Source organism: Salvelinus sp. IW2-2015, unplaced genomic scaffold, assembly GCF_002910315.2.
Source record: "Salvelinus sp. IW2-2015 unplaced genomic scaffold, ASM291031v2 Un_scaffold8680, whole genome shotgun sequence".
Taxonomy (NCBI): Eukaryota; Metazoa; Chordata; class Actinopteri; order Salmoniformes; family Salmonidae; genus Salvelinus; species Salvelinus sp. IW2-2015.
Genome location: NW_019949939.1, coordinates 1 through 9,468, shown reverse-complemented (window position 1 = coordinate 9,468; position 9,468 = coordinate 1). Strand labels below are relative to the sequence as shown.

The following is a 9,468-nucleotide window of genomic DNA, read 5'->3' as shown; positions in this document are numbered from 1 at the left end:
GTGTACTCTCTGTTTAGGGCCAAAAAGCATTCTAGTTTGCTCAGTTTTTTGTTAATTCTTTCCAATGTGTCAAGTCATTATCTTTTTGTTTTCTCATGATTTGGTTGGGTCTAATTGTGTTGCTGTCCTGGGGCTCTGTGGGGTCTGTTTGTGTTTGTGAACAGAGCCCCAGGACCAGCTTGCTTAGGGGACTCTTCTCCAGGTTCATCTCTCTGTAGGTGATGGCTTTGTAGTACACAGTGGCAGAATACCTGACCACTGTGACTGAACCAAACTTAAGGAAAGCTTTGACTATGTACAGACTCAGTGAGCATAGCCTTGCTATTGAGAAAGGCCGTCGTAGGCAGACCAGGCTCTCAAGAGAAGACAGGCTATGTGCTCACTGCTCACAAAATGAGGTGGAAACTGAGCTGCACTTCCTAACCTCCTGCCAAATGTATGACCATATTAGAGACACATATTTCCCTCAGATTACACAGATAAACAAAGAATTTGTTTTCCCATATCTACTGGGTGAAATACCACAGTGTTCCATCACAGCAGCAAGATTRGTGACCTGTTGCCACAAGAAAAGGTCAACAAGTGAAGAACAAACACCATTGTAAATACAAACCATATTTATGCTTATTTATTTTCCCTTTTGTACTTTAACTATTTGCACATAATATGACATTTGTAATGTCTTTATTCTTTTGGAACTTCTGTGAGTGTAATATTTACTGTTCATTTTTATTGTTTATTTCAGTTTAGTTTATTATCTACATCACTTGCTTTGGCAACGTTGACATATGTTTCCCATGACAATAAAGCCCCTTGAATTGAAATTACAATTGAAATTGAATTGAGAGAACTTTAAAATGTAGAAATCTTATAGTCAGAGCAGAACATTGTGAACCTCATTATAATCTTGCAGGCTGATTTAATTATACAACTTTTCCTCAACAACGTACATCATAAAGAGGTAACTGTATGGCTCAGTTTACTGAACTGTAGTTAAACAATCTCCTTATAATGCAGAGTTTAAATCCCACAGCCAGATTACAATGACGTTACCGGTAGTTGGCACAGTGAAAATGAGGGCATGATAAATAAATACCAAACACAAACCTTCCTCCTCTCCTTTGGCTTCTTCTTCTTTGGTTGCCCTCCGTCTTTGTCTTTCTTCCTGTCTTTCTTTCCATCTCTCGTCTTCTTCTCTTCGTCCTCCTCAGAGCCGCCGCTCTTCTTTTTCACCTTCACGCTCTTCTTCGGTGGTTCCAGGTTGATCCCTGCATCTGCTGTCCAGTCAGAGTAGTCACTGGAGCAGTCACTATAGCAACAGAGTCAGAGTAGTCACTGGAGCAGTCACTATAGCAACAGAGTCAGAGCAGTCACTGGAGCAGTCACTATAGCAACAGAGTCAGAGTAGTCACTATAGCAACGGAAGCAGTCACTATAGCAAACAGAGTTCAGAGCAGTCACTGGAGCAGTCACACTTAGCAACAGAGGTCAGAGCAGTCACTGGAGCAGTTCACATATAGCAACAGAGGCAGAGCAGGTCACTGAGCAGTCACTATAGCAACAGAGTCAGAGTAGTCACTATAGCACAGAGTCAGAGTAGTACTGGGCAGTCGCTATAGCAACAGAGTCAGAGCAGTCACTGGAGCAGTCACTATAGCAACAGAGTCAGAGTAGTCACTATAGCAACATAGAGTCAGAGTAGTCACTATAGCAACATAGTCAGAGTAGTCACTATAGCAACAGAGTCAGAGTATTCACTATAGCAACATAGAGTCAGAGTAGTCACTGTAGCAACATAGGGTCAGAATAGTCACTATAGCAACATAGTCAGAATAGTCACTATAGCAACAGAGTCAGAGTAGTCACTATAGCAACATAGATTCAGAGTAGTCACTATAGCAACAGAGTCAGAGTAGTCACTATAGCAACATATGTGTTTTACACACGAGACACAAACACCTCCATCTGGACTGTTGGAGGACAGGCGGCTCAAGGAACATCCGATAACCATGTACTCAGCAGCGGTAGACAGTCACAAACCTACCTACAGAAACAATGGCATCCTGGTCCTGGATGGGTAACACATACGGTCCTACCTGGAGCTGTGTGGTCTGTGTGGGTGGATTGGTCTCCGTCCGTTAGTACGTTAGTCACATGTGATATCTGACACCACTGGACCAATTTATTTGTTGCATCATTTGTGAGGGATGACATGTTTACTTCTGCCTTGTTCCTACCCGGAGCTGCTGTGGTCTTCAGGCCAGGTCTCCTGTTCCTACCCGGAGCTGCTGTGGTCTTCAGCCAGGTCTCCTGTTCCTACCCGGAGCTGCTGTGGTCTTCAGGCCAGGTCTCCTGTTCCTACCCGGCGATGCTGTGCGTCTTCAGGCCAGGTCTCCTGTTCCTACACCCGGAGCTGCTGCTGTGGTCTTCAGCCAGGTCTCCTGTTCCTACCCGGAGCTGCTGTGGTCTTCAGGCCAGTTCTCCTGTTCCTACCCGGAGCTGCTGTGGTCTTCAGCCAGGTCTCCTTGTTCCTAACCGGAGCTGCTGCTTGGTCTTCAGGCAGTCTCCTGTTCCTACCCGGAGCTGCTCGTGGTCTTCAGGCCAGGTCTCCTGTTCCTACCCGGAGCTGCTGTCGGTCTTCAGGCCGAGGTCCCCTGTTCCTACCCGAGCTGCTGTGGTCTTCAGGCCAGGTCTCCTTTTCCTACCCGGAGCTGCTGTGGTCTTCAGGCCAGGTCTCCTGTTCCTACCTGGAGCTGCTGTGGTCTTCAGGCAGGTCTCCTGTTCCTACCTGGAAGCTGCTGTGGTCTCAGGCCAGGTCTCCTGTTCCTACCTGGAGCTGCTGTGGTCTTCAGGCCAGGTCTCCTGTTCCTACCTGGAGCTGCTGTGGTCTTCAGGCCAGGTCTCCTGTTCCTACCTGGAGCTGCTGTGGTCTTCAGCCAGGTCTCCTGTCCTACCTGGAGCTGCTGTGGTCTTCAGGCCAGGTCTCCTGTTCCTACCTGGAGCTGCTGTGGTCTTCAGGCCAGGTCCCCTGTTCCTACCTGGAGCTGCTGTGGTCTTCAGGCCAGGTCCCTGTTTCCTACCTGGAGCTGCTGTGGTCTTCAGGCCAGGTCTCCTGTTCCTCCTGTAGCTGCTGTGGTCTTCAGGCCAGGTCTCCTGTCCTACCTGGAGCTGCTGTGGTCTTCAGGCCAGGTCTCCTGTTCCTACCTGGAGCTGCTGTGGTCTTCAGGCCAGGTCTCCTGTCCTACCTGGAGCTGCTGTTGGTCTTCAGGCCAGGTCTCCTGTCTCCTACCTGGAGGCTGCTGTGGTCTTTCAGGCCAGGTCTCCTGTTCCCACCTGGAGCTGCTGTGGTCTTTCAGAGCCAGGTCTCCTGTTCCCCTGGAGCTGCTGTGGTCTTCAGGCCAGGTCTCGCATGTTCCTACCTGGAGCTGCTGTGGTCTTCAGGCCAGGTCTCCTGTTCCTACCTGGGCTGCTGTGGTCTTCAAGCGCCACGGCTCCTGTTCCTACTGGAGCTGCTGTGGTCGTTCAGGCCAGGTCTCCTGTTCCTACCTGGAGCTGCTGTGCCGTTCTAGGCCAGGTCTCCTGTTCCTACCTGGAGCTGCTGTGGTCTTCAGGCCAGGTCTCCTTGTTCCTACCTCGCTGGAGCTGCTGTGGTCTTCAGGCCAGGTCTCCTGTTCCTACCTGAGCTGCTGTGGTCTTCAGGCCAGGTCTCCTGTTCCTACTGGAGCTGCTGTGGTCTTTCAGGCCAGGTTCCTGTTCCTACCTGGAGCTGCTGTGGTTCTTCAGGCAGGTCTCCTGTTCCTACCTGGAGCTGCTGTGGTCTTCAGGCCAGGTCTCCTGTTCTACCTGGAGCTGCTGTGGTCTTCAGGCCAGTCTCTGTTCCTACCTGGACTGCTTTGGTCTTCAGGGCCAGGTCTCCTGTTCCTACTGGCTGCTGTGGCTTCAGGCCAGGTCTCCTGTTCTACCTGGAGCTGCTGTGGTCTTCAGGCCAGGTCTCCTGTTCCTACCTGGAGCTGCTTGTGGTCTTCCAGGCCAGAGTTGCCTTGTTCCTAACCTGGAGCTGCTGTGGTGCTTCAGGCAGGTCTCCTGTTCCTACCTGGAGCTGTGTGGTCTTCAGGCCAGTGCTCCTGTTCCTACCTGGAGCTGCTGGGTCTTCAGGCCAGGGTCTCCTGTTCCGTAACCGTGGAGCTGCTTGGTCTTCAGCCAGGTCTCCGTTCCTACCTGGAGCTGCTGTGGTCTTCAGGCAGGGTCTGCGCTGTCCTACCTGCGAAGCTGCTGTGAGTCTTCAGGCCAGGTCTCCTGTTCCTACCTTGGAGCTGGGTGGTTGGTCTTCAGGCCAGGTCCCGTTGCCTTACCTGGAGTGCTGTGGTCTCGAGGCCAGTTCCGTTCCTACTGGAGCTGCTGGGTCTTGCAGGCCAGGTCATCCTGTTCCTACCTGGAGTTGCTGTGTCTTCAAGGCCAGGTCTCCGGTGTTCTTACCTGGAGCATGCTGTGGTCTTCAGGCCAGGTCTTCCTGTTCCCTACCCTGGAGGCTGCTGTGGTCTTAGGCCGTCAGGTTCCTGTTCCTTAGCCGTGGAGCTGCATGTGGTCTTCAGGCCAGGTCACCTGTTCGCTAACCTGGAGCTGCTGTGGTCATTCAGGCCAGGTCTCCTGTTCTACCTGGAGCTGCTTGTGTCTCAGCCAGGTACTCTGTTACCTAACTGGAGGCTGCTGGTGGTCTTCAGGCAGGTCTCCTGTTCCTACCTGGACTGCTGTTGTCTTAGCAGTCGCGTCCCCGATCTGGTCTGCAGCCAGGTTCCCTGGACTTGGTCTTGGCAGGTCCTGTCTCCTGTGCTGGTCTTCAGGGCAGGTCTCCTTCTTTTTCTCCCTCCTGATCTCTGTGTGTTTTAGGCCGTACATCTACTCTCCCGTGATAGAGGGCCAGGAGAGTGGGGGGCAGAGAGGAGAAGGTGTGTGAGAAGGGAGGCGAGAACGGGCGGAGAAGAGAGAGAGAGATGGGGAGAGTAAGAGACGGATGGAGGGGCAAGAGAAAGAAATGGGAAGAGAGGGATGGGAGTCGCGAGAGAGGGCGAAGAGAGAGAGAGAAAGGGGGGACAGAGAAATGATAGGGGGATAAAGGAAAGGGGAGGGAAGAGATGATGAGAGACGATAATTTAAGGCAACCAAGATATCGAAGAGAAAGGGAGATAGAGAAAGAGAGAGAGAGCATAAGGCGGCAAGATGGAGAAGAGAGGAGAGTAAATGCTGGTAGGTGGTTAGAAAGAGAGAGAGAAAAGCGAATGGGAGAGAGACAGACGAAATTTTCGTGGGCAGGGAGAGAGAGAGAGAAAGGCGGGCGCTCCTAGGTCTGCGCGGAAAGAACAAGTGAGATGAGAGAAGGCGGAGGAGAGTGACGTGAGAAGTAAAGGCGTGATGTGAGACACGGTAGACTGAGCGACGAGCTTTCCCCACGAGACGAGAGCCAGAAAGATGAGGACGAGAGCCAGAGAGGAGAAAAGAAGAAGAGGAGAGACGGAAAGAGGAGAAAGAAGAAGAAAGTGTGACGTAGAGCAGAAGTACCTGGCCACCGAAGAGAGAGAGAGAAGTGCAGCGCATTGTAGAAAACAGTCGGACTTATGACCAAAAGCCCATTCCGGACCAGTGTTAATAACTCTTCAGGGCAACTTTTGGAAAGCTCTTCAGCGTTCAATGTGCCACAAAATAACTATTAACAACACGTGTACCTCGTTAGTACTAGCCCCTAACGTTTTTTTTGTCATAGTCTTCCCGATCATCGGCTAGACTCTCAACGCTGCTCAAAGACGACCTGTCTCCTCGGTGCTGGGCTGAGTTTGCACCCGGTTTTAGCGTGTAAGTTTCTATTGCCCGACGCGTCTACGAGTTAAGCCACGGTACCCTGACTGCCTCCCCTCCTCTGCCCCGACACACTCTGGAGGGGGAACTGAACATAGAGAGAAGTATAGGGGAAAACGTATCAGTGCTATATCCTCTTGCGCTTGAGGGGTGTGTGTTAACGGTGAGCGGTTCAGCTGTTTGTTCAACCACACCCACCCGCAGATTAAACAATTAACGCTCACCCCAACCTCGCGAGCCCACTAATATATACACCGCAAAATTCACAGCTTTTTTCTCATTCGAATAAAATCATGTCCTTTCTGCCTCCTGTGCTTGTGATCCATTGAAATGATTTTTCTGCCGATTCCCAAAGATTCGTTGGTGAAGCGGGATTGCCGTATCGGCTATTTGTGGGGTGTTGTAATTCTAGCAATCCCTTAAAGACTTAAATTGTGACCCACACCACTCGCAGAATGGTTCGTCTACGCGGAGCGCTAAGCTAATTAGTTAGGGTATTATATTTGTTTACACATTCATGCGGCTTGGGAAAGTAGTTCAGAGACCCATTAGAACTGTGTCCACATTGTTCGGTTAACAAGCTGGCGTGATGCGTATTAGAGACCCCGATGAATCGGGACTCAGAGCAAAAAACTGCTTTTTATGAAAGCTTTGAAATTTATTAAAACATTTAGAAAACGAGCTAGATATACCCTGTATGATAGACCCTTTTAGAACTGCTAAAAATTGAACGCAGGTGTTGTCAGTGGGGTTCCAGGCGTGTGAGTCATTTAAAAAAAGTATAATATTTAACCTTATTTATTTATTATTACATAATGTATTTGGACACAATAGGGTTGCGGTCATGATAAGAGCCTGAGGGCGTGCAAGAAAAAAAAAAAAAAACTGCTGAGAGTTGAATTTTGCTTCAAGATTTTCGCCTGCACATATCCAATTTCTGTGATAGTTCTCAGACAGTAATTTCTAACCAGTTTTCAGAAACATCCAAAAGTGTTTCGAATTCAACTACCGTTTATTATGCAGTATCCTGCTTCTGGGTAACAGGCTGTTACTACTTTTGGGCACGGTCATCAGTGAAAATTCAGGGAACTAGACCCGCGGTATTCCCTAAGAAGTTTTAGGAACACATTCTTCGATTTTACAATGTACGGGCCAACCCCTGGCCAATACCTGACGACGCGTGGGGACAATTTGTGAACCTAAGATTCACGGCCGGATGGTGATAGCGTGGATTCGCCTGGCTGTCGAGAACCAGAGGACTGTGAGTGGAGCGATTCTGGTGCATGTAAACCTGCAGTGCGGCCAATGTAGGACCACCTGTGAGCCAAAATCCTGTGAGATGTTTTCTTGCGGCAACGTTGGGAGTGCCACGCCGTGGAGTAATGCGAAATGGGATGTGGACAAGATTTTGTGGAACGGGGTACCACAACCTGACTTGAGATAAAAAGGAGGGTCGCCACATGTTGACAAGTGCATGTCAGAGCAGGAAAGAACAGCAAGTCCGATTGAGGGTGCGAGGGAGGATGATCCATAGAGCCTCGGAAACGAGGATTGTGTCGAGGCACGACTCTGGGGAAGGGACCAAAACGCTGATCGTAGCAGCAGGTGAAGGTCCCGCGGGAAAGAGAGCGAGCCGAGTCACTCATCATGCTTAAATGGAGAATTGTGGACCGCACAAGAGGAGTCTTCCGGTAGAGCTGCCGCGCGGGGCAAAGCATGCAGCGAAGTCGCGGGAGAGAGGGTCTGGACAGGGCAGCCTGGACCAAAGACAACCCGCGGGCGGGAGATGAGTCACGTGCTGACAGGAGCTCCAAGGGTCTTCGCTCTGTGGAGATGGGTGGAGAACACTTCCAGAACGGACAACCATCTCTGCCGCACTAGCCGACCAAATCAGGCCTTTAAGTAGGGAGTGGCCAGACGGAAGCAACTCCTCAGTAAAAGGACATGAACAGCCACTGGGAGTTTGCCAAAAGGGCACTAAAGCACTCTCAGCATGATGAGAGAGGGAAAGATTCTCTGGTCTGATGAATGCCGAAAGAGGTCACGTTCGATGGAGGAAACCTGTGCGATCTCCCTGGATTGTGAAGCAATGGGTGGTGGGCAGGCATCGCATGCTGTGGGGATGGATTTTTTGCGAGCAGCAGGGAGCTGGATGGACTAGTCAGGATAAGGGAAGGAGATAGACGAAGCGAGTGAGCAAGTAAAGGAGATGCCTTGATGAAAGACCCTGCTCAGAGCGAGCTCAGGACCTGCAGTACTGGGGGCGAAGGTACTTCCAGACAGGGAACCAACGACCCTAAGCACACACAGCCGAAGGAAACGAGGAGGGGGCTTCGGGACAAGCGTGCACCAATTGCCTCCCTATCCAACTTGACAGTATCTGAGATAGTTGTGCAGAGAAGAATGGGAGAGAAACTCTCCAAAGATACAGGTGTGGCGCAGAGCATATTAGCGGTCACACCCAAGACACGACTTGAGGCCTGTAATCACTGCCAAAAGGGCTCAAAAGTACTGAGTAAAAGAGTCTGAATACGTTACTTAATGTTAAATTTTATGGTACATTTTTTTGTTTTTTATTTTTTAGCAATAGTTTCTAAAAAACCTGTTGAGTGCTTTGTCATTATGAGGTATTGTGTTAGATTGCATGAGAGGAAACAAAACAATTTAATCAATTTTAGAATAAGGCTGGTAACTGTAACAAATGTGGAAAAAGTCAAAGCGTGATCTGAAATCCAAACTGCTCACGAGCCGCGGCGTAGCCTGGTGCTGAAATAGAACTGGTTCTATGTTTGATGTGCTTGACGCACTGCAAGGCCGCGTCTCCATCTCGCTCATTGGTTGTTAGGAGCATAATTACCCATCGTGGGTGATTGAAAGATGAACTGGAGGGTCCACGAACACTCCAGTCCCAGTTAGGTGGTGTAATGACCTTAAAAGTTGGTTGCCAACTGCCATATAAAGTCCAACGTAAGAGACTGAACTAGAGAGATTACTAACATTACTAACTAGAAAGATTCACTTAGAAAACTAACCAGGAGAGATCACTAGAAAACTAACTATAGAGATCACTAGAAACTAAAACTTTAGAAGGAGATCACTAGAAACTTAACTAGTAGAGAGCACTAGAAAGAAAAACTAACTAGGAGAGATCACTAGAAACTAACTAGGAGATATCACTAGAAACTAACTAGGATAGATCACTAAGAAACTAAACTAGGAAGAGATCACTAGAAACTAACTAGGAGAGATCACTAGAAACTAAACTATAGAGATCACAAGAACACTAACTAGGAGAGATCACTAGAAACTAACGTAGGAGAGATCACATAGAAACTAACCTAGGAGAGATCACTAGAACACTTAACTAGGAGAGATCACTAGAAAACTAACTAGGAAGATTACTTAGACAACATAACTCGGTATATCCTCTTTAATCTGTGGATTAAATGTTGGGAGTAGAGAACACACAATGATGAGTGACTCAAAGTGGGTCAATATTCAAAAGATAACAGAAGGTCTTGTTTTTCTGTATTTCAGTTGAAATAAACAACCCAGTGTTTATAGTGCGCGCGAGGACAAATAACTGGCAACAAGCTAGTAGCTAAATGTCCATGGAAT

At 49.0% G+C, this 9,468-nt stretch overlaps 1 long non-coding RNA gene across 1 annotated transcript; it reads left to right on the top strand.

Moving 5' to 3' along the window:
- Positions 1-1,316: 1,316 nt before the first annotated feature.
- Positions 1,317-1,912, top strand: LOC139027246 (uncharacterized). Its single transcript, XR_011479306.1, has 3 exons — positions 1,317-1,343; positions 1,658-1,778; positions 1,863-1,912. It is a non-coding gene; the product is annotated as an uncharacterized lncRNA (long non-coding RNA).
- Positions 1,913-9,468: the final 7,556 nt, after the last annotated feature.